Here is a 25742-nt window from a genome sequence, read left to right as displayed (position 1 = left end):
TCCAAAGGCACTCAAATTAAGAAGAAAGAAATAAAACTGTCACTGTCTGAGCATGACATGATATTATATATAAAGAACAAAAAAATTCCCCATGAAACTATTAGAACTAATAGTAAAGTTGCAGGATACAAAGTCAACATTTAGAAATCTGTTGCATTTATATACACTAATAACACAATATCAGAAAGAGAAATTAAGAAAATGATCCCGTTTACAATTATATGCAGAAGAATAATATACCTAGGAATAAGTTTAACCAAGGAGGTAAAAGGCCTGTACTCTATAAACTACAAGACACTGAAAAAGAAATTGAAGAAGATACAAATAAATGGTTATACTACAATCATGTATTAGAGTAATTAATATTGTTAAATATTCATATTACTCAAAGCAATCGACTGATTCAATGGAATCACTGTGAAAAATACTCTGGCATTTTCATAAAACTAGAAGAAAAAATCCTAAAATATATTTGGAACCACAAAAGGCTCTCAATAACCAAAGTAACCTTGAGAAAGAAACAAACTTGGAAGCATTACATTACCTGATTTCAAACTATACTATAACATATCATTGTGCTGGGAAATGTTGGGAAAACTGGAGCAACATATGCAAAAAAAATGCAACTACACCACTTTCTTGCACCATACACAAAAATAACCTCAAAATGGATTAAAGACTTACTTATAAGACCTGAAATCCTAGGACTCCTAGAAGAAAACAAAACTTTACTGCCTAGTAAAGTCTTGTCATTGGTCTTATCAATATTTTATTTTGATATTCCTCCTAGGGCAAAGACAACGGAAGCAAAAAGTAACCGGCTGGGGCTACATAAAACTGAAAATAATTTGTACAATGAAGGAAACCATGAACAAAATAAAAAGATAACCTACTGAATGGTAGATGATGTTTATAAATGACATATCTGATAATAGGTTAATATCCAAAATGCATAATAAATTCACACAATTCAACATAAAAATAACCCAATTTAAAAATCATCAGAGGAGATGAACAGAGATTTCTCCAAAGAAAACATATGATAGCCAATAGAAAATATGTTCGACATCACTAATCGTTTGAAAGGCTATTATCAAAAGGACAAAGAGCAAGTATTGACAAGGATTTGAGAAAAGGGAACCCTCATTCACTGTTGGTGGGTTTGTAAACAGTTGTAGCTGCTAAGGAGAACATTATGGAGGTTCCTCAAAAAATTAAAAGAGGAACTACCATATGATCTGGCAATGCCACTTTTGGCATTTATTTGAAGAAATCCAATATACTAATTGGAAAAGACCTATGCACCCCTACACCCATTGTAGCTTTATTCCAACATATGGAAGCAACCTGGGTGTCCATAGATAGGAGGTGATATGTACACATGTGATATGTGATATATGATACATGATACAAGAAACATTGTACATAGGACAATGACATCTCAGTCCCCTTCAAAGTAGGCACTTTGGACCTACTACAGTTCCTGCAGTGTCTCTTCCACTATTCAAAACACTCTGCAAAATCCTTTGGTGGAATTGCTATCAGGAGCTGCCCTGTTGTATTTCCCTGCATCTCAAGGAATTCTGAAGTCTCTTCCCTTTCAAAGGTGATTTCAGTTTTGGGAAAAGCCAGAAGTCATAGGGCACCAAACCGGGGCTTGTAGAGGGGCTGAGTCACCTGGGTGATCTGATGTTTCAGCAAAAGTTCTGTGCAAGATGTAACGCATGAGAGGGTGCATTGTCCTGATGAAGCTGCAATCACCTGTTGACTATAGCTGCGGTCATTTTCATTATATTGAACCTCTCAACTGACGAAGAACACTGAGTAGTACTCCTTATTAATTGTTTGGCCTGGAGAGGCATACTGGTGATAGATAACACCTTCCTAATTAAAAAGCAGTTAAAATGGTCTTGATCTTGCTGCGACTTCACCCCACCTTCTTTGGACATGGCGAATCAGGTGACTTCCATTGGGAGAACTAAGCCTCCCTTTCTGGATCATAGCTGTAGACCCACCATTCATCTCTTGATATGACCTTGAAGAAATCTGGTTCATTGGTAGTGGTTTGAATCAAGTCATTTGCAACTGCAGCATGATGTTCCTTCTGCTCTGGTAGCAGAAGCTGCAGAACCAATTTTGCCATGCTATGTTTCATGCAAAGATCCTGAGTCAAAATCTCAGACACAGTTATTTTTGGAATCCCTAGATCAGCTTCTAGTCCTCACACTGCCAGTCACTGGTCTTTGTTGATTGAAGCCCATACACGTTCAACATTCTCAGGTGTTCTTGCTGCAGGCCTTCTAGAATATGGATCCCTTTCAACAGATTCCCAACCATCAATGAAGCATTTGTTCCACATCTTGATTTGCGCTGCACTCACTGCATTGTCCTCAAAAGTCTTCTGAATCATCTGAATAGTTTCCACAGAGGAATGTTCAAACGTAAAAAAATTGATGCAGATTTGTTGGTCTACTAATTCAGTCATTTTGAATGCAATGGTCACACAGTCACATGCTCACTCAACAGTGTCTATCACCCCCACTGACTAGTACAGTGAAGTTATCATTGTTCACACATGTGCATTCCAGTACTCTCTTCTTGGCTGCCGATTACATTGATGTTGCATAAAACCATTCTCATATTAACAATGGTTGGATTTATATATGTTAGCCATAAAAAGAATGAAATCTTTCCATTTTTAACAATGTGGGTGGACATAGAGAGTATCATGCTAGGTAAAATAATAAGTCATACTGTGATAGACAAATGACTGTATGATATCACTGCTAGAAAAACAACAAACAAGAACTAGAAACAAATGAAGAGATATAGAGAACAAACTGGTTGTTAACATATGGAAGGGGTTAGTGATGGGCAAAAAACTTACCAGTTATAAAATTAGTCACAGGGATGTAATGTACAGCATAGGGATTGTAATCAATAATATCCTAATAATAATGTAAAATGACAAGGTGGGTACTAGAAATTATGGCAATCACTTCCTAAGGAATATAAATGTCTAATAACTATTTTGTATACATGAAATGTATATAATATCATAGGTCAACTATCATTTTAAAATAAATTAATAACTTTAGGGGAAAAAAGAGCAAAAAGTAAACAAGCCACCAGATGCAAACTTTCCACAGTGAACTCAGCCAAATCAGCTGCTTTTTGTCTCCTTACTTGTGAGTAATGTTTCCTCATCTCTAGAAAACATTGCCTTAATGATTATTTTGTGTTGATTCTGCATGTTTGTCATATTCCCATGATTTCCTTGTGTTTTATCATTTTGACAAGTCAAGTCTCAACTATCAACAAAACGAAACAAAACAAAACAAAAGATAACAAGATTTAAGAACATGTCAGAGAAAGAGGAAAGAAAGTGAGGGATAGAGGGGGCGTATCAAGGACACGGCCCCTGCCCCGGGCCCCCTCACCACCACCGCGACGACCACGGCCACGCCCCCCCCGTCCCACGCCTCCCCCGGGCGGAGGCGCGGTGCGCAAGAGCACCGGGGTCCGGGGTGGGGTGGCCGGGCAGGGGCGCCGCTGGACCGGCTCTTCCCGTGCCGACGCGTGGCCGAGGACAAGTGAGGACGGCGGACCGCCATCGCCTCACCCCGAAGGTGGCTGCGCCCGTCAACGTAGGGCTCCTAGCCCTGTGTCCTGTGACCCGTGATCGGAGGCGAAGCAGTGCCCACTGGGAATGCGGGCCCAGCGTCGCCTGGGACAGGAAGTGTCAGCGTGGGGCCCGGGGCCCGGCCCGTGTTGGGCGCGAGCCAAAGACCACCAAACGCCACTCTTCCCCGTCGCCTGCCCCGCACCTGCCGGACCGAGCACGCGGAAATGCTGCGGGCGATCTGTGAAACGCCAACCCTGACCGGCCGCCCCGCCGGGCGGGCCACCCCACCCCACCCCACCCCACCCCTTGCCTCCCGTTTCCCCGGTGGCCGCGTCCGAGGCCTCGGGTGCGGGCTCACCCTAGGGAGCCCCCACCCGTGGACCTCGGCCCCGGCCCCCAGGGCCAGGATCCAGGGCCAGCCCGCCCCTGCGTCCCGCGCCCCGGAAGGGGCTGCAGCCGGTTGCTAGGGTTGCCGGGCTTGCTAGGGAACGTGGCGCCCGCCGACGCCACGCCCCCTCAGCCCCAGGGAACCCTGGGCAGCTCCTTGGCCCGGCAGGGCCCGGGAGGGGCGTCCGCCTCGTCCTCCGCCGCCGCCGCCCGCGCGGTTCCCTTCCGGGGACGCCCTGGAGGAGGGCTGGCGGCCGGCTCTGGCCTCCGGAGTCCTCTCCGGGCCCCAGGGCCACCGAGCCTGCCGCCGCAGGCCTTCGCCGCGACCGCCAGGAACCGGGGCCGGAGGCCGAGCTCGGGAACACGCCCCTGGACCGCACCGCTTCTCCGCAACGGCCTCGGGCCCGGACAGCCCGGCCACTCGCCCCGCCCTCTGTGCCCGAAAACTGCCCAGTGAGGCGCCAGAAACCGCCCGAGCCTTCCAAGCCGGGATGGCCTCTCGTGGCGTGTTGGGGAGCCGGTGTCGCGGCCTGGGGCCTCCTTGGGCCTCGTCGGGCGGAAGAGGCGGGGGACCTTCAAAGGTGTCCGCGGCAGTCCGGGCGTCCGGGGCGGGGCGGGGCGGGGGTGGGGGCATCCCTCTCCCCGCCCGAGTCTCCCGGCGGCCCAGGCCACCCACCCGGGGATCAGGGACCTTGTCGCCACGTCACTGCCCCCTGGTGGACGGCTGTCTCTCCCAGGCGTGTCCTAGCCGGGGGCCGCGTGGGGCCCCGCGATGGCTATCAGTGCTTCCCCAGACAAACTCGCCCATTTCCTGAAAACATTACGGACGGTTTTCTCTTCTTCAGTGTTTCTGTATTCAATGCGTGGCCCAAGACGACAACTCTCCTTCCCGTTTGGCCCAGAGACGCCAAAAGCTGGCAGAAGTTCTGCTGGGGTCGGAGGCCGCCCTGGCTCCGCCGAGACAATGGTTCCCAGCTAGCAGCGTGCCACCGTCACCTGGACTTCCCCTCTCGACCTGGCATCCCGGCCCGTTTCCTGCTCTCCTCAGGCCGCCTGGCGGGGCTTGAAGGCTCAGGAGCAGACCCAAGTGGGGAGTAGGCCCTCAGAGCTAGCAGCTGGGGGAACCCAGAGGGACCAGGGGGCCGGGGACCGAGGTGGAGGCGGGGGGCGGGGGATCCTGACCAGGCCCCGAGGTGCATATCTCCACCCACCCGCCCCCACCACCCCCGCTCACCCGCCGGGATCTAGGTAGTCAGTCCACCCTTGGGTGCCCCAGGGTCATTGTGGGTGAGCTGGGGGTGGGGCGGTGGTCCGGAGACGCCCCTGACAGACCAAGTGGCTCCATCCACACAGTCAGATGACCTCAGTGAGGGCCACTGGTTCAGCAGCCCCACCCGGGAAGCTCACCTTGGCAAGTCTGTCTCTACCGGAGCAGTCCCAGGCAGCCAGTCAGCTAGCCAGCCAGCCAGCCAGCCAGCCAGCCAGCCAGCCGTCCTTTCATTCACTCGTTCATCATTTGTGCATCGCTCTCACTTCCCTTCGTTCACTCAGTGGTCCGTGCTTTCATCGGTAACCACCACCCTGGGATTCACTAGGCGTTCGCCGGTCTTGTACTGGGGTGGGGGTTGCACGGGCAGAGGCTCGTGCGAGACAGAGACGGAGACAGAGACACAGAGACACAGAGAGAGACAGAGAGAAATTTCTCCTGTCCACTCCAGGTCCTTGTGACCTGGGGCGTGCCAGTGTAGGTAACAATTGCTCCCAAGGAAAGCAGAAGCCGGGTACCTCGACTGCTCCCACCTCGCTGCTGCGTTTTCCAGCCCCGCACTGCAGCGTGAACCGCGGGTCCTTTTTCCTTCCTGGCCCCAAATGCCTGCCGTCAGGCTGAGAGGGTCCTCCCTCTCCGCCAGGCCACTGTGACAGCATATAGTGCCCTCGGCCTGGGCTCACATCGGTGCAGAGCGCACCTGGCGTCTTGCTGGCTCTTCTCCATTTGTATTGCGCCGGCTCCCCCAGGCGGGTGGGCCTCGTCCCTTCCCCGGGGCCAGGAGCCTCGGGTGTTTTCCTGTGTCCCTTGTGGTCAGGCACCGGGCGGTGCTCTTGCTTCCGCCTTCCCCTCTCTACCCCCTTTCCTGAAGTGGCGGTGACGCGGCGTCCCGAGTGGTAGTGAGCCGAGTGGCAGTGTCTGTGCGGGAGCAGGTTTGGCGTGACTGTCGGTGCTGGTCCGCCCACAGCAGAGAGGCTGGGTCAGCAGTACTTTGGGCATCTCCTGGCACAGGTGGCCGGTGCTGCCACCACCCCCGCCCCCCACCCCCACAACGCCCAGACCGTCGGCCCGGTGTCCAAGTGTACGGCCCAAGACAGGAGAGAGCAGTTGCCTGCCTATTGGCCCCGCGGGTCAGGCCAGCCGCTGGCAGGGGTTAGGTTTAGGGTCAGGGTTAAGGTTAGGAATAAGTTTGGTATTAAGTTTTAGGTTAGTTTTAGGTTAGGGTTACGCTTAGGGTTAGGGTTATAGTTAGGATTACAGCTAGGTATAGGGTTAGGGTTAGGTAGGGTTAAGATTAGGGTCAGGATTATGGCTATGGTTGGTTTAGGGTTGGTGTTAGGGTTAGCATTAGGGCTAAGGCTTGGTTTAGGTTTAGGGTTAGGATTAGGTCTAGGGCTAGGTTTAGGTTTACTTTTAGGGTTAGGTTTAGGTTTAGATTTAGGTCTAGGGTTATGATTAGTGGTGAGGATAGGGTTAAGTGATGGTTTGAGTTAGGGTTATGACTAGGGTTATGTTCATGTATAGGGTTTTGGCTAGGGTTAGGTTAGGGTTATAGCTAGGGCTAGGGTTAGGTTTAGTTTAGCAATTGAGTTATGGTTAGGGTTAGTGTTAGGTTTCAGTCTTTGATTAGGGATAGTGATAGGTTTAGGGTTAGGATTATGCTTAGGGTTAGGATTAGGCTTATGGCTAGGGTTAAGGATAAGGTTAGGTTAGGGGTTGGTCTAGGGAAAGCATTAGGGTTATGGTTATGCTTAACTTTAGGGATAGTGTTAGGTTTAGGCTTAGGTCTAGGGATAGGGATAGGTTTAGGGTTAGGATTTTTTTTAAAGATTTTATTTATTTATTTTTAGAGAGGGAAGGGAGGGAGGGAGGGAGGCAGGCAGGGGGAGAGAGAGAGACAGACAGACAGACAGACAGACATCAATGAGCGGTTGCTGGGGGTTATGGCCTGCAACCCAGGAATGTACCCTGGCTGGGAATCAAACCTGGGACACTGTGGTTCCCAGCCCGCGTTCAATCCACTGAGCTACGCCAGCCAGGGCAGGGTTAGGATTTTTTAAAAATATTTTTATTTTATTGTTGTTCAAATACAGTTTTCTGCCTTTTCCCCCACCCCTCCCCACCACCCCACCACCCCACCACCCTCTCCTTTGTTTACCCCTCTATTTATTGTCCATGTGTTCTTGATAGTTGTTCCTGTAAACCCTTTACCTTTTCCTCCATTATACCCTCCCCTCTGGTTACTGTCATCTTGTTCCCAATTTCAATGTTTTTGGTTATATTTTGCTAGTTTGTTCATTTTGTTTATTAGTTTCCAGTTAAAGGTGAGATCATATGGTATTTTTCTTTCACCGCCTGGCTTATTTCACTTAGCATAATGCTCTCCACTTTCATCCATGCTGTCGCAAAGGGTAGGAGATCCTTCTTTCTTTCTACTGCATAGAATTCCATTGTGAAAATGTACCATAGGTTTTTTTAATTGTTTTTCAAGTATAGTTTTCTGACTTTTCCCCCACCACTCCCCACCACTCTACCTCCTTCTCCTTTGTCCACCCTTTCTAGTTGTCCATGTTTCCTTTATAGTTGTTCCTGTAAACCCTTCACCTTTCCCCCCCTTTATCCCCTCTCCTCTCTCTTCTGATCACTGTCAGTCTGTTCTCAATTTCAATATCTTGGGCTATACTTAGCTTGCTTGTTCTTTTTGTTGATTAGTTTCCAGTTAAAGGTGAGATCATATGGTATTTGTCTTTCATTACCTAGGTTATTTTACTTAGCATAATGCTCTCCATGTTCATCTATGCTGTTGCAAAGGGTAGGAGCTCTTTCTTTCTTTCTGCTGCATATAATTCCATTATGTAAATGTACCATAGATTTTTGAACTATTCATTTACTGATGGGCACTTAGGCTGCTTCCAGCAATCAGATATTGTATACTGTGCTGCTGTGAACATTGGCGTGCATAGGTTCTTTTGGATTGGTGTTTGAGGGTTCTTAGGATTTAATCCTACCAGTGGAATTGCTGGGTCAAAAGACAGATCCATTTTTAGTTTTCTGAGGAAATTTCATATCATTTTCCACAGTAGCTGCAGCAGTCTGCAATCCCACCAACAGTGCACTGGGGTTCCACTTTCTCCACACCCTCTGCAACATTTGTTGCTTGATGCTTTTTTAATAATGGCCATTCTGACCAGTGTGAAGTGGTATTTCATTTGGTTTTAATTTGCATCTGTCTGATAGCTAGCGATGCTAAACATCTTTTCATGTGTCTCTGGGTCCTCTGTGTGTCCTCCTTGGAGAAGTGGCTGTTCAAGTCCTTTGCCCCTTTTTTTAATTGGGTTGCTTTTCTTCTTAGAGTGGAGTGGTGTAAGTTCTTTATATATTTTGGAGATCAACCTTTGTCTGAGGTATGCTTTCCCATATGGTTTGTTCTCTGTTCATTTTAATACTGTTTTGTTTAGCCATGCAGAAGCCTTTTATTTTGATGAGATGCCATTGGTTTATTCTTTCCTTTATGTCCCTTGCTCTAGAGGATATATCAGTGAAAATATTGCTGCATGCAACATCTGAGATATTGCTGCCTATGTTCTTCTCTAGGACTTTCATGGTGTCAAGACTTATATTTAAATCTTTTATCCATCTTGAATTTTATTTTGTGTATGGTGTAAGTTGGTGCTCGAGTCTCATTTTTTTTCATGTAGCTGTCCAGATCTCCCAACACCATTTCTTGAAGAGGCTGTCTTTGCTCCATTTCATGCTGCTGCTCACTTTGTCAAATAGTAACTGATCATAGATTCTTGGGTTTATTTCTGGGCTCTCTATTCTGTTCCATCGGTCCATGTTCCCATTCTTATGCCAGTACCAGGCTGTTTTGATTACAGTGGCCTTGTAATACATTTTGATATCAGGTATTGTGATTCCTCCTACTTTGCTCTTCTTTTTCAAAATTGCTGCAGCTATTTGGGGTCCTTTATGGTTTCATATAAATTTGTGAAGTGTTTGTTCTATGTCTGTGAAATATGTCATTGGTACCTTAATAAGGATTAAATTGAATCTATAAATTGCTTTGGGTAGTATGGACATTTTGATGATGTTAATTCTTGTGATCCATGAACACGATATCCGTTTCCATTTGTTTGTGTCTTCCTTGATTTCTTTCTTCAGTGTTGTGTAGTTTTCTGAGTACAGGTCTTTTACCTCCTTGGTTAGGTTTATTCCTAGGTATTTTCTTTTTCTTGTTGCTATATCAAATGGATTTTTTCATTGTTTCTGTGTCTGATATTTCATTGTTAGTATACAAAAATGCCTTTGATTTCTAGGTATTGACTTTGTATCCTGCTGTTCTGCCAAATTCATTTATTAGGTCCAGAGTGTTTTGGTAGAGTGTATAGGGTTTTCTATGTACACTATCATGTTGTTGCAAACTGACAGTTTTGTTTCCTGTTTTCCAATTTGGATACTCTTTATTCCTTTTTCTTGTCTGATAGCTGTGGCTAGGACTTCCAACACCATGTTGAATAGGAGTGGTGAAAGCAGACATCCTTGTCATGTTCTCTATCTTGGTGAGAAAGTTTTTAATTTTTGTCCATTGAGTTTGATGTTGACGATAGGTCTCTCACATATGGTCTTTATTATGTTGAGAAATGCTCTCTCTATTCCCACTTTGCTAAGTGTTTTTTATCATAAGTGGGTGCTTGACCTTATCAAGTGCTTTTTCTGCATCTATCTATATAATCATATGATTTTTGTCTTTGCTTTTGTTTATGTGATGTATTACATTTACTGATTTGTGAATGTTGTACTCTCCTTGCATCCCTGGGATGAATCCCAACTGCTTGTGGTGTATGATCTTTTTAATGTATTGCTGGATGTGGTTTGCCAATATTTTGTTGAGGATTTTAGCATCTATGTTCATCAGCGATATTGACCTGAAATTTTCTTTCTTTGTAGTGTCCTTACCTGGTTTTGGGATTAGGATGATGCTGGGCTCATAAGAAAAGTTTTGGAGTCTTCCCCCTTCTTCAATTTTTTTGGAATAGTCTGTGAAGAATAGGGATTAGCTCTTTCTTAAATGCTTTGTAGAATTCTTTGAAACCATCTGGTCAAGGGCTTTTGTGTGTCAGGAGTTTTTTTGATTACTGCTTCCATTTCATTAGCTGTTATTGGTTTGTTTAGGCTTTCTCTTCTTCTTCATTGAGTTTTGGAAGATTATATTTTTCTAGAAATTTATCCATTTCACATAGGTTTTCCAATTTCTTGGCATACAGTTATTTGTAGTAATTTCTTACAATCCTTTGTGTTTCTGTGGTATCAGTCATAATATCTCCTCTTTCATTTCCGATTGTGTTTATTTGTGTCCTCTCTTTTTTTCTTGATTAGCTGCATAAAGACTTGTTGACTTTGTTCCTCTCTCACTCTCTTCCTTCCTTTTCTTAAAGCAGTCCCTTTAGCATCTCTTGCAGAGCTGGTTTGGTGGAGGTGTATTCTTTTAGAATTCTTTTGTCTGGGAAGCTCCTTATTTGGCCTTCCTTTTTAATTGAGAGCCTTGTGGGGTAAAGTAAGCAGGCCTCTTGCTTTCATTTCTTGGAGTATTTCTTGCCATTTTCTTCTGGCTTGGAGCATTACCAAGGAGAAATCAGCTGCTAGCCTTATTTGGGGCTCTTTTGTATATTACTTCCTTTCTTCCCTTGTTTCCTTTAAGATTCTGTCTTTATCTTGAAATTTTGCCATTTTAATTATGATGTGTCTTAAAGTTGGCCTCTTTTGTTTCCTCTTGATTGTGACTCTCTGTGTTCCCTGGATTTGTGTGACTTTTTCTCTCATCAAATTAGGGAAATTTTCCATTATTAGTTTTCCAAACAGGTTTTCTATCCCTTGCTCTTCTCCTTCCCCTTCTGGTGTCCCTATTACATAAATATTGTTATGATTCATGTTGTCTTTCAGTTCCCTTACTACCTGTTCTTTCTTTCTGAGTCTCGTTTCTTTCTCTTGCTCTCTCTGGGAGTTTTTTTCTACCTTGTCCTCCAACTCGCTGATTCTATCCTCTGCTTCATCCAGCCTGCTTGTAATTCCTTCTAATGTGTTTATTATTTCTGTGATTTTATTTTTCATTTCTCCCTGTTTTTTTGTTTATAGCTTCTATTTCATTTTTCATGCTGATGTAGTTTTCACCCAGTTCCTTGTAGTTGTTTGTGAGCTCTTTGAGCAGATTTATAGACATTAATTTGAATTCTATATCTGATAGTTTCTTACCTCCATTTTGTTTAGCTCTTTTTATGAGGAGTCTTCCATTCCTTTTGATTGCTGTTTTCTTTCTTTGTCTCACCATTTTAGATGGCTATTTTTGTTTGTTTCTGTGCTTCCTGATGTTTCACTTTGCAAGATGTCTTTGCAGGGTGAACTTCTATGGTAGGAATTCTATGCAGTTCAGTGGTATGGTCTCTGATCTCCTTGACTAGATGCTCTAGGTTTGTCCTCTCTTCTGTTTGTGTGGGCTTTCTTATTGTACTTGGGTTTGAAATGTTTTGGTGGTTCTTTAATTGGTGGTTTTTCTCCTCCAGCAGGTATACTAATGTTCACAGCTACCATCTACTCTTGTATTTGCTCAGTGGCAGCAGTAGGCAAAATAGATTAAAACAGCAAGAGAGTGTTTTATGGTATTTAAAGTACTAACAAGTAGAGAAGAGATAGGTGATTCTTTGGATAAGTATAGCATTAACTGTGATATTTCACCCAATTAGTCACTTTTTATAAAAGGTGAAAGAGACATAAGACTCTTGTTATAGGGGAGGATGATTGTGAGATAAATCCAGAAAATATAGTGCTTGTGCAAGGTTAAATCATGAGATATAGTGAGAGTAAATGATAGGAAGTAGGCATTGTGTGTGAGAGAATAGAGTTAACCAGAATAATAATAATTCTCAGTATTGAAGTGAAGCCCTCCAAGATCCTGGAGGGCTGCTGTGTAGTTGTAGTATGTACAATTGTATGGAACAAAAATTATTTACAATAGTACTGTAACAACAATAATATGATGAGAAATAAATATGACTTGGATAAACAGAATAGAAAGTAACCAATCAAGCTTTCGGTGTTATTCGCTCATGGTTGAAGTTGAAGAAAGAAAATTTAAATACAATATAGAGAGAGAATAAGGAAGAACAGCCAAGTAATGCAATTAAACAGGGAAATAAATTGAGGAAAACTAAACATAAGAAGATAAATAAAAAATACTAATAAAATAAAAGTGGTAAAAAATAATTGCACGCTAATAATAATCCACCTACACAATAAAATGCCAGCTCTGTGGGATAGCAAAGTGACATTTGTCTCAGTTTCTTGGTTTTGGGGGTTAGCCTTGTGCTCCCCCTTTTGATCTGTCTCTGGACCCTTTGTAACTCATGTCTTGGTGAATCACTTGGATGAAGAAAAAAAAGGGAAACCACAATAAAAAAAGAGGGGGCAGGAAGAGAGAGAGGATCCAAAAAGAAAAAGAAAAGATGATAATAAGCCTTCTGCTGTCTTTAAATCTTTTTAGTGAATTATGCTGGTCTTCCTGGGTGCTATGGGAAGAGGGGGCTGGGCTTCACTTTTCTCCCTTCCTTTGGTTCTGAGAGGATGGGGACCAGATTTGGGTCCCACTATTCACAGTTTCCCTGCCTCCAGGACAGGTCTTCTGTGAGCTGCCAGGCTCAAATCAGCCACAGCATGAGTCAATCTCCAGCATGAAGCCTGAGACAAGTGGGGCACACGGTTCCCCTTCCCCACTCACACTGGGTGCACTCAGGGTGAGACAGGTAGGGTGCAAGGTTCAGTTTGGCTACTGTCTTTGAGTGCGCTGTGCAACACTACCAGGGTGCACAGTTCCCCTCCATCGCTTACTCTGGCCAAGCACAGCTGAAAGGGTATACCAGCCACTGCTGGAGAGTTCCTTACAGAGCAGTTGCTCACTGTTCTTAACAAGAGCACCACACAGCACCACTTTTTCTACCAGTTCAAAGACTATCCAAGTCAGGGTTGACATGGCTCAACTCCTCCCTTCTCCAGGTGTCACCAGCACCTCAATTTCTCTGGTGCCGGAGTCCCCAGTACCAGTTGGTAGGTACCGCCTTTGTGTGTCTCCCACTTTGTCTGTGCTTCCCCCAGCAACTTTCAGCACCCAGGTCCCTCCTAGTGCCAGGCTGCCCTCCCTGCTTTGGTAGGGGAGGGAGCTGGTATCCTGCAGCAGGCACCAGGCTGGGGACTACAGCAATCTTGGACCTGACACAGATCTCAGGGACCTTAACGTCCCAGCGCACTCTCCTCACTGTCTAATTTCAATGTCTTCTGCAATTTTTTGCTTCCAAACTTCATGTAAGCTGAGATTCCGTTGGTTGTTCTCTCTGTTCCTCAGAAGATTGACTAGGTGTTCCAGCTGGGCACAAAGAGGACTGGGCTCCACTCCCACCTACTTTGCCACCATCTTCCTCTCTGTACCATAGTTTTTTGATCCATTCATTTACTGATGGGCATTTAGGACTTGGCTATTGTAAGTTGTGCTGCTATGAGCACTGGAGTGCATAGGTTCCTTTGGATTGGTATTTCAGGGTTCTTAAGATATAATCTTAGCAGTGGAATTGCTGGGTCAAAAGGCAGTTCCATTTTTAGTTTTCTGAGGAAATTCCATATGGTTTTCCATAGTGGTTGTACCAGTCTGCAATCCCACCAACAGTGCACTAGGGTCTCTTTTCTCCACAACCTCTCCAATACTTGTTGTTTGTTGCTTTTTTTATGATGGCCATTCTCACCAGTGTGAAGTGGTGACACAGACACCGGCCCACAGTATGTGCAGTGTTATGAATGAGAGGAAATAAATTCACACAGACTACTAAGTCCTGTGGAGGAAAAGAGATGGCGCGACTTCTTTCTCAAGAGGAGAGCAAGCCTCAGAGAGCCTCAGCCATCCTCTCCAGAGGAGAACGGCCAGATCCTTGCCTTGACAGGGTTTTACTGGATTCAATTTACATAGGAATACAGGGTGTATACATAAAGCTCACTAATCATTATCAGGCAGTAAGAATCAAACAATAGATAACATACAAAGAACTCTGAGGGCCTATTTTGAGTCGGGGTCAGATAGCTAAAGGGCCATAAAACTTTGTGGAACAAACTCACTTCCTCCTTGAGAACATTCTAAACAAAGCAGTTTTCACAGTAATTTACACATTCTTTCTTAGGCCTGATTGCCCTAGGGAATCCACCCTTTCCAGCACAGGGCTGCACCCATCACTGGCATTGTTTCAGGCTTAAGTCAGGTAGGGGAGGTAAGGCAGCCAAGGGATTAGGAGACCTCTTGCAGGCAGAATGAGGATTCAGGCTATGTAAAAGCTGAGGGGCAATCACCCCCTTTTTCTGTAGCCCCCAAGACCTTCCCTGGGGGTCCCCATGATTATGCCTGTCTTAGGTTGTCCTTCCCTTGAGTAATCTTACCCATCACTCGCCAAATGAACAAGCATTGGGGGCCAGGCATGGTGAAGTAAATGGAGCAGAGGCAGTGTCCCTGCCAGGGAGATAAGCTTTGTCTCCTTAATGGCTATGGTCCCAAGGTCACTCACTCAGCCTTAGCCACACCCCCTCTTGGGGGGGGCGTTTACAGCTCCTGAAACCAGGAAGGGCAGTTCCCTAAAAAGTGGTATCTCACTGTGGTTTTAATTTGAATGTCTATGATGGCTAGCAATGCTGAACATCTTTTCATATGTCTCTGGAGAGGGTTAGAGTTAAGTATAGGGTTAGGTGTAGGGCTAAGGTTATGTTTAGAGTTAGGTTTAGGTTAGTACTATGGTTGTGCTTAGTGTTAGTACTAGGTTCAGGGCTATAATTAAGGCTAGGATTTTGTTAAGGTTAAGGTTAAGGCTAGGATTAAGGCTAGGGTTAGGGTTTGGGGTAGGATTAGGATTAGGATTAGTGATAGGGTTAGGGGTAGAGTTAGGGTTAGGGTAAGTCTTAGAGTTAAGTTTAGGTTTAATTTCAGAGTTGGGATTAGGGTTAGTATTGGGTCTAGGGCAGGGGTGTCAAACTCATTTTCATGGGGGACTACATCAACCTTGCAGTTGCCTTCCAAGGGCTGAATGTAATATCAACTCCTTTATAGTTAAGAAGCAGTTACATTTATACAGTCCTAAGATTATTTCAGCCCATTTAAGGTAACTACAAGGCTGATGTTGCCCCCAGTGAAAATGAGTTTGACACCCCTAGTCTAGGGCTAGGTTTAGGGTTAGTGTAATTCTAGTGTTAGGGTTATGGTTAGGGGTAGGGATAGGGCTAGGGTTAGTTACTGAATGAGGATTCAAGTTCAGGCTAGGCCTAGGGTTTGGTTTGGTTTAGGGTTAGGGTTAGGATTCGATTTAAGGTTAGGTTTAGAGATTACACTAAGGTTAGGTTTAGGGTTAGGGCTAGGGCTACGGTTAGGTTTAGTGTTAGGGTTATGGTTAGGGCTAGGGGTAGGTTTAGGATAATGGTTAGTATTAAGGTAAGATCTAGGGTTAGGATTAGGTTTATGGTTAGGTTTAGGGCATGGGTTAGTTTACGTTTAGAGTTAAGTCTAGGGTTTGTGTTAGGGTAAGGGTTTGAGCTAGGGCAAGGGCTAGGGCTAGGGCCACATAAAATTTTAAGGAGAGAAAGGCATTGTAGCAAAGAAACATGAAAGTACTATCTTAAATTTTTTGAAATGTGGAAATTGCTTAAGTTTATGAGATAAATACATGTTGGAGGATCTATTGATCACTCCCAGCATTTTGTCCTGATCAGAAAGGCACAGTGCAGCATTTGAACACACTTTAATGCATACCAGGTGAGATTTGGGATTACTTGTCAGGAGAGACTATAATTCTGAAGGACAGAAACAACCACTTGCGCAGTCATGTTTTTTAAGGTGTGCTCTTATGTTTTTTAGATTGTGTGATAACTTTGTTACTTCTAAAGTTGTGAGAAGCATAGAAATAAAATTTTTAGCAAACAGATATGGGTAGGTTTAGGGCTATGGTTAGGGCTAGGCTTAGTGTTAGTATAGGTCAGGGATAGGGCTAGGATTAAGGTTTGGTTTATGGGTACGGTTACTTCTAGAGTTGTCTTTAGGGTTAGAGTTAGGGTTAGGGTTAGAGTTAGTGTTAAGTTTAGGGTTATGGTTTTTGCTAGGATTGTTAGGGTTAAGGTTAGGTTTAGGTTTTTGGGTTGTATTAGGTTTAGGGTTTCAACTAGGGTTAAGTTTAGGGTTAGGGTTAGGATTAAGATTAGGATTTGGGTTAAGATTATGGCAATTCCTATGTTTATGGTTAGGGCTAGGGTTTGGACCAGGGTCAGGGCTAGGGCAATGTACAGTTCCAAGGACAGAAAGGCATTGTAATGAAGAAACGTGAAACTACTGTCTCAGATTTCCTGAAATCTGGAAGTTGCTTAAGTTTATATGTTGGAGGATCTACTGATCACTCCCAGCCTCTTGTCCTGCTAAGAAAGCCACAGTGCAGTGTTTGAACATGCTTAAGTTTAATGCATACCAGGTTAGATTTGGGAGTGCTTATCAGCAGAGACTACAATTTGTAAATACAAACTCTCCTCATCATGTAATGTAAAATGTTACCTTTAGACAAATTAAATCATGTTTTTTTAACAGATTTGATGGTGACAAAAGGAAACGTTGATAAAACAAGAATTATGTTGTGCAAAGCCATTCATATAAGATTTGTTCAATGAAACAGTGTAAGGTTGAGCATGGGTTTGAAGATAAAATTCTGGTTATGTCCACATCTGAGAATGTAAATAGACACAAAAGGGGATGGCAGGATGAGTTTCCTTTGTAATATTTAGGACATGGCTAAAATTAATACAGTATTGCATTTGGTGCACTGTTATTTCTCTTCATGTCATCAGAACTACAGTTACACAGAAGCAAATGGTTCTCTCATCTGTGTAGGTAATAAAGGGCATAATATGAGGACAGAAACAACCATTTGGGCAGTGATGTATTTTAAGGTGTGCTCTTGTTTTTGTGTATTGTGCGGTAACTTTGTTACTTGTAGAGCTATGAGATGCATAGAAATAAAGGTTTCTTTAGAAGCCAGATATGGTTAGGTTTAGGGTTAAGGTTTGGGTTATGGTTAGGGTTATAGCTAGGTCTAGGTTTAGGACTAGGGTTATGGTTAAGACTCAGGCTAGTTTTAGGGCAAGAGCAGGATTAGGTCCAGGGCTAGGGATAGTGCTAGCTTTAAAGGTATGGTTAGGGTTAGTGTTAGGTTCAGGATAGGGTTATGACTAGGGCTAGGGTTAGGGTTAGGTTAATGTTAGGGTAAGGATTTGGGCTAAGGCTAGGGCTAGGGTAGGGCTAGGTCTAGGAATAGGGCAACATGTGTTTTCATGGAGAGAAAGGCATTGTATCAAGGAAACGTGAAGTACTGTCTTAAATTTCTTAAAATCTGGAAGTTGCTTAAATTTACAAGGAAAATAAATGTTGAAGGGTCTACCGATCATTCTCAGCATTCTCGTTTGGCTTGAAAAGCCACAGCAGTGTTTGGACATGCTGAAGTTTAATACATTCTAGGTGAAATTTGAGAGTGCTTATCAGCAGAGACTACAAATCTGAAATACAAACTCATGTTTGTACTTCAGAATTGGAATACAATTCTGAAGGACAGAAACAACCATTTGCATAGTCATGTTTTTTAAGGTGTGCTCTTACATATTTCTAGATTGTGTGTTAACTTTGTTACTTGTAGAGTTGTGAGAAGCATATAAATAAAGTTCTCTTTAGAAATCAGATATGGGTAGGGTTAGGGTTAGGTTTAGGGCTAGCATTAGTTTCATGGCTAGGGCTATGGCTAGGTCTAGAGCTAGGGATAGTGCTAGGGTTAGGCCTAGGACTAGGGTTAGAGTTAGGGTTAGGTTTAGGTTTAGGGTAAGAGTTAGGTTAAGGGTTACAGCTAGGGTTAGGGCAAGGGCTAGGGTTAGGGTTAAGCTTAGGTTTAGGTTTAAAGTTAGGGTTAGATTTAGGCTTAGGTTTACTTCTAGGGTTGGGGTTATGGTTGGTATTAGGCCTTGGGCTATATTTAGGGTTAGTTTTAAGGTTGGGATTTAGTGTTAAGTTTGAAGTTACGTGTATGGTTAGAACTAGGAGCTAGGGTTAGGTTTAAGATTGGGTCTTGATTTAGGGTTATGGTTAGGGGTTACATCAAGGGCTAAGGTTAGGGTAAGGTTTAGATTAAGTGTTATGGCCAGGATTAGGGCTATGGCTATGGCTATGGCTAGGGTTATGGTTAAGGTTAGCGCTAGAGCTAGGTCTAGGGCTAGGGCTATGGCTAGGGCTAGGATTAAGTTTTGGATTAGGGATTTGGTTTAGAGTTAAGGATAGAGTCAGTTTTAGAGGTTATTGTTATGGTTAGGGTTAGGTTTGGGGTTAGGTTTAGTGCTTTAGGTCTAGGGTTAGGGTTAGGGTTAAGGTTAGGGCCAGGGTTACCATTAGGGTTAGGGTTATGTTTAGAGTTAGGGTTAGGGATAGGGTTAGGTATAGGGCTAAATATAGGTCTAAGTCTAAGGTTAGGGCTAGGTCTAGGGTTCTGTCTAGGTCTCTGTATAGGGCTATAGCTAGGGTTAGGGCTAGGTTAGGGCTTATGGTTATGTTTAGGGTTAGGGTAGGGCTATGGTTAAGTTTACATTTAGGTTTAAGGCTAGAGGTTGGTTTAGGATTAGATTTAGGGTTAGGGTTTGGGTCAGTGTTAGGGTTAGGGTTAGGATTAAATTTAGAGCTACAGTTAGGATTAGGGTCAGGGTTAATTTTAGGGTTAGAATGAGGGTTAGGGCTAGGTTTAGGGTTACTGTTAAGGTTAGGGCTAGGGTTACTTCTTTTTTTTTAGGTTTAGGGCTAGTAGTGTTTGGCCTGGGTTCCTGGTTAGGGTAAGATTTATGGCAAGGGCTAGGCTATAGTTAGGTTTAGAGTAAAGGTTAGTGATAGGTCCAGGGTTACAGATAGTGTTAGGGTTAGCACTAGGGGTAGTGTTATGGTTAGGTTAAGATTTAGGATTAAGTATAGTGCTTAGAGTTAGGGTTAGGTTTAGGGTTAGGTCTGTGGGCAAGGTTAGGTTTTGTATTAGTGTTACAGTTAGGACTAGGGATAAACCTAGGGCTTGGCTAGGGTTTGGGAAATATACAATTTCCAGGAGAGAAACACATTTTAGAAGAGAAAGATGAAAGTACTGTCTTAAATTACTTGGAATCTAGGTTTTGCTAAAGTTTATGAAGAAAACATATGTAGGACAATCTACTGCTCCCTGTAAGCCTGGTTTTCCTTTTCAGAAAGCAATAGTGTAGTGTTTGAACATGCTTAACTTTAATGCATACCAGGTGAGGTTTGGGAGTGCTCATCAGTAGAGACTACAATTTGTAAATACAAACTCTTCTCACCATGTCTTCTCCAAGGTTGTCTTTATACAAGATAAAACATAATATTTTGAAACACATTTGATGGTGTCAAAAAGGAGTTTGATAAAACAAGTGCTATGTTTGTGTAAAGCCATTTGTATAAGTTTTGCTCAATGAAACAGCATAGGACTGAGCATGAACTAGAAGATAAAATTGTGCTGACTTCTACACCACAGAACGTTAATAGACAGACAATGGTATTGGCAGGGTCAGTTTTCTTTGTAAGCATTTGCAAATGCAAATAGAAAAGTGGTTGAACTGGTTACAATCATCTTTGGGAGGTTTAGCACAGACTTTAGGAAGTTACAGTAAGCACTTGCTGCCTTGATTCAGGGTGAGGGAGTTTTAGCAAAAAGCAAGTCTCAAGTGGCCTAGGTGCAATGCAGGCCTGATTCCCCACAGGAGAACCTACCTGTGGGTGTGGGTCCTGTGCATCTGCAAGTGGGAGCTGGGCCCACGCCATGCAGAATGGTCTCCTATATTTCCCTCCTTGTTTTTAGTTAGGACCTCTATAGATCCCACAAAGCTTGCTACTTGCTGGTCTCTCACACGACCTTGGGAAAATAATTCCCAAATGTGTCAAAGTACACATAGCATTATTATAATAAGGAAGCAACCAGTGGTTCCAAAGATCCACATAGTCAGATTATGCCCATCAATCATTGTCAAGCAGTAATGATCAAATAGATACATTCAAAGAATGCCGAGGGCCTATTTTGAGTCAGGGTCAGATAGCTAAAGGGCCATAAAACTTTGGAAGACAAACACACATTTCAGGCTTGTACTCTTTTTTTAAATTTTATTTTAAATGTTCTTCAAGTACAGTTTTCTGCCTTTTACTCCAATCCCAGCCCACCCATCCATCCCTCCCCACCTCTCTTTCATTTTCACCCCCCCCAGCTTTTGTCCATGTGTCCCTTATATTTGTTCCTGTAAACCCATCCCCTTTTCCCCTGAAAGTCCCCTGGAATTCCCTCCCCTCTGGTCACTGTCAGACTGTTCTCTATTTCAATGTCTTTGGTTATATTTTGCTTGTTTGTTTGTTTTGCTGTTTAGGTTCCTGTTGTGAAGGTGAGATCATATGGTATTTGTCTTTCACTGCCTGGCTTATTTCGCTTAGCATAATGCTTTTCAGTTGCATCCATGCTGTGGCAAAGGGTAGGAGCTCTTTCTTTCTTTGAGCTGCGTAGAATTCCATTGTGTAGATGTACCATAATTTTTTGATCCATTCATTTACTGGTGAGCGCCTAGGTTTCTTCTAGCACTTGGCCTTTGTAAATTGTGCTGCTATGAACATTGTAGTGGATAGGTTCTTTTGGATTGGTGTTTCAGGGTTCTTAGAATATAATCCAAGCAGTGGAATTGCTGGGTCAAAAGGAAGATCCATTTTTAGTTTCCTGAGAAAATTCCATATGTTTTTCCATAGTGGTTGTACCAGTCTGCAATCCCACCAAGAGTGCACTAGGGTTCCCCTTTCTCCACAACCTCTCCAATACTTGTTGTTTGTTGCTTTGTTTATGATGGCCATTCTAACCAGTGTGAAGTGGTATTTCATTGTGGTTTTAATTTGCATCACTCTGATAGCTAGCTATATTGAGCATCTTTTCATGTGTCTTGGGTCCTCTCTGTGTCCTCCTTGGAAAATTGTCTAAGTCCTTTGCCCATTTTTTAATTGGGTTTCTTGTGTTCTTAGAATGCAGTGGTGTAAGTTCTTTATACATTTTGGAGACAAAACCCTTCTCTGAGGTATCATTGGCAAATATGCTTTCCCATGCGGTTGGTTCTCTTTTTATTTTGATACCGTTTTCTTTAGCTGTGCAGAAGCTTTTATTTTGATAAGATCCCCTTGGTTTATTCTTTCCTTTATGTCCCTACCTCTAGGGGACATATCAGTAAAAATGTTGCTGTGAGAAATATCTGAGATTTCCCTGCCTATGTGATGTGTGCTCACTGGCCTGCAGTGAGCACGGGATGCTGCGGATGGCTCATTGACACACGAGAAAGACATACACAGAGACAACCAGGTCCTGTGGGGGAGTAGGAATGGAATGGCCACTCTCTCTAGTGGGGAGGGCCTCGTCCCCCTTCCCAAGCAGATTTTTATTGAGAATATGGACTTAGTTTGTGGATTCACAGTCTGGCAGAAAAGATCAAAAGAAGTAGGTGACTTACAAAGGTGCAGAAAGAACCCCTCCTGTGATTCTGGGCAGAGCTTGAGGTTTTAACACATGGCTCAAAGGGCTAGTTTTGGTTTCCTGTCTGTGCCTTCAAATTCTAATCTAATAACATCCTCCAGCAAACAGATCTCACAGGATCTTGCATATTTAATGTCCCAGGCCTGATTACCTCTGGGGGTTCACTGTTTCTGGTCTGGGCTGCACTGCCCGTGCTATTTTCGCAGGCCTGAGTCAACAGAGAAAAAGGCAGCCAGGAGACTTGGATTACTCACTTCTAATAACAAGGACTCAGGCTTTGACAAAGCCGGGGGGGCAGGGGTTGATGTCCATCACCCCTTCACATCCACATCCTTGAGTCTCTTCCCTTAGGACATTCCCATGTGATCGCATCTGTCTTAGATTCATTCTCTTTCCTAGAGAATTGTTACCCGTCATTGACTGCTGATCATGCAAAGGGAGCCAGACATTAGAATAGGCAGCATTCATGCCAGGGAAATAAGTTTTGTCTCCTTAGTGGCTCCTGGTCTGGAGGTCTTTCACTCAGCCTAAGTCATGGGGGGTTATAGCTTCCTGAGACCAGGCAGGGAAGTCCCCAACACCTATGTTATCCTCTAGGACTTGAATGGTGTCACAACTTATATTTAAATTTTTTATCCACCTTGAATTTATTTTTGTATATGGTGTAAGTTGGTGCTTGAGTTTCATTTCTTTTGCATTAGCTGTCCAGTTCTCCCAACACCATCTGTTGAAGAGGCTATTTTTACTCCATTTTATGTTTATGCCCCCTTTGTCAAATGTTAATTGACCATAGAGACTTGGGTTTATTTCTGGGCTCTCTGTTCTGTTCCATTGGTCCGTGTGCCTGTTTTTATGCCAGCACCTGGCTGTTATGATTACAGTGGCCTTGTAATACAGTTTAGTATCAGGTATTGTGACCTCTCCTACTTTGCTTTTCTTTCTCAAAATTGCAGCAGCTATCTGGGGTCCTTTATGGTTTCATATAAATTTTTGAAGTGTTTGTTCTATGTCTGTGAATTATGCCATTTGCATTAAATCTGTAAATTGCTTTGGGTAGTATGGACATTCTGAGTATACTAATTCTTCTGATCCATGAACATGGTGTATATTTCCATTTGTTTGTGTCTTGCTTGATTACTTTCTTCAGTGATGTGTAGTTTTCTGAATACAGGTCTTTTGCCTCCTTGGTTAGGTTTATTCCTAGGTATTTTAGTTTTCTTTCTGCTATATCAAATGAGATTTTTTTTCTTGATTTCTGCTTCTGCTGTTTCATTGTTAGTATACAAAAATGCCTTTGATTTCTGGATATTGACCTTGTATTCCCCTGTTTTGTCAAATTCATTTATTAGGTCAATCAACTTTTTGCCTGAGTCCATACGATTTTCAGTGGACACTATCATGTCATCTGCAAACAGTGACACTTTTGTTTCCTCCTTTCTGATTTGGATGCCTTCTATTTTCTTTTCTTCTCTTGTTGCTGTGGCTAAAACTTCCAATACTATATTGAATAGAAATGGTGAAAGTGGACAACCTAGTCTTGTTCCTGATCTTAGTGGAAGAGATTTTAGTTTTTGCCCATTAAGTATAATGTTGGCTTTAGGTCTCTTGTATATAGCCTTTATTTGTGTTGAGGAATATGCTCTCTATTCCCACTTTGCTGAATGCTTTTCTCATAAATGGGTACTATACCTTATCAAATGCTTTTTCCACATCTATTGATATGATCATGTGGTTTTTATCTTTGTTTTTGTTTATGTGATGTATTACATATACTGATTTGCAAATATTGTACCATCCTTGCATCCCTGGAATGAATCCCAGTTGGCCATGGTGTATGATCTTTTTAATGTATTGCTGGATGCAGTTTGCCAGTATTTTATTGAAGATTTTAGCATCTATGTTCATTAGTGATATTGGCCTGAAGCTTTCTTTCTTTGTTGTGTCTTTATCTGGTTTGAAGACTAGGATGATGCTGGCTTCATAAGAAAAGTTTGGGAGTCTTTCATCGTCTTGGATTTTTTGGAATAGTCTGTGAAGGATAGGGGTTAGCTCTTCCTAAAATGCTTTGTAGAATTTTCCTGTGAAACCATGTGGTCCAGGGCTTTTGTGTGTCAGGAGTTTTTTGATTACTGCTTCAATTTCATCTGCTGTTATTTGTCTGTTCAGGCTTTCTGCTTCTTCTTCATTGAGTTTTGGAAGATCATATTTTTCTGAAAATTTGACCATTTCACCTAAGTTTTCTAATTTCTTGGCATACAGCTCTTCATAGTAATTTCTTACTATCCCTTTTATTTCTGTGGTATCAGTTGTAATATCTCCTCTTTCATTTCTGATTGTGATTGTTTGGGTCCTCTCTCTTTTTTTCTTGATGAGCCTGCTTAAGAGCTTGTCAACCCTATTTCTCTTTTCAAAGAACCAGATCCTGGATTCACTGATTCTTAGAATTGTGCTTTTAGTCTCTATGTCATTTTATTCTGCTCTGGTGTTGGTTATGTTCTTCCTTCTACTTGCTCTAGGCTGTCTTTGTTGTTGTTCCTCGAGTTCTTGTAGATATAGGGTTAGGTTCTTTGTTTGAAATGTGTCTATGTTTTTTAGGTATGCTTGTATCGGTTGAACTTCCCTCTCAGGGCTGCCTTCCCTGTGTCCCATAAGTTTTAGGTTATTGTGAGTTAATTTTCATTTGTTTCCAGAAACTTTTTTATTTCTACCCTTATTTCATTCTTAACCCATTCATTGTTTCATAGCATGCTATTCAATTCATGATTTTGAGTGTTTGGGGTTTTTTCCCCTTGAGCTTGGTTTCTAGTTTCAGTCCCTTGTGATTGGAGAAGATGCTTGATATGATTTCAGTTTTCTTGAATGTGTTGAGGCTCGTTTTGTGTCCTATCATGTGGTCTATCTTTGAAAATTTTCCATGTGCATTTAAAAAGAATGTGCATTTATCTTCTTTGGGATGAAGGGCTCTCTCTATATATATCTTAAGTCCATTTATCTAGGACATTGTTCAGTGCCACAATATCTTTGTTGATATTTTGTTATGAAGATCTATCCATTTTTAACAGTGGGGTGTTAAAAAAAACCCCTACTATAATTGTGTTGCTGTCAATATCTTTCTTGAAGTCCTCTAAGATTTTCTTTATGTATTTGGGTGCTCTTACGTTGGTTGCATATATATTTACAATGTTTATGTCTTCTTGGTGGAGTCTTCCTTGAGTATTATGAAGTGACCTTCTGGATTACTCTTTATGGCCCTGTTTCTGAAGTCCGTTTTGTCTAATATGAGTATTGCTACCCCGCCTTTTTTTTCCTGTCTGTTTTCTTGGAAAATTTGTTTCCAGCCCTTTACTTTCAGTCTGTGTAGGTCTTTTGTCCTGAGGTGGGTCTCTTGTAGGCAGCATATGTGTGGGTCATGCTTTCTTATCCATTCAGCTACTCTATGTCTTTTTATTGGAGCATTTAATCCATTTACATTTAAGGTTATTATTAATAGGTACTTATTCAGTGCCATTTTTATACCTGTGTTTCTCTCTCTCTCTCTTCCTTAAAGCAGGCCCTTCAGCATCTCCTGTGGAGCTGGTTTGCTGGAGTTGTATTGTTTCAGACTTCTTTTGTCTGGGAAGCTCCTTATTTGACCTTCTATCTTGATTGAGTGCCTTGTTGGGTAAAGTAGACTTGGTTGCAGACCTCTGGTTCTCATTACTTGGAATATTTCTTGCCATTCTCTTCTGGCTTAGAGTGTTTCCATTGAGAAGTCAGCTGCTAACCTTATTGGGGCTCCCTTGTATGTTACTTCCTGTTTCTCCCTTGCTGCTTTTAAGATTCTGTC

The sequence above is a fragment of the Phyllostomus discolor genome, chromosome 10 (genome assembly GCF_004126475.2).
Source record: "Phyllostomus discolor isolate MPI-MPIP mPhyDis1 chromosome 10, mPhyDis1.pri.v3, whole genome shotgun sequence".
In the NCBI taxonomy this organism is placed as follows: domain Eukaryota; kingdom Metazoa; phylum Chordata; class Mammalia; order Chiroptera; family Phyllostomidae; genus Phyllostomus; species Phyllostomus discolor.
This window is presented reverse-complemented; position numbering follows the sequence as displayed.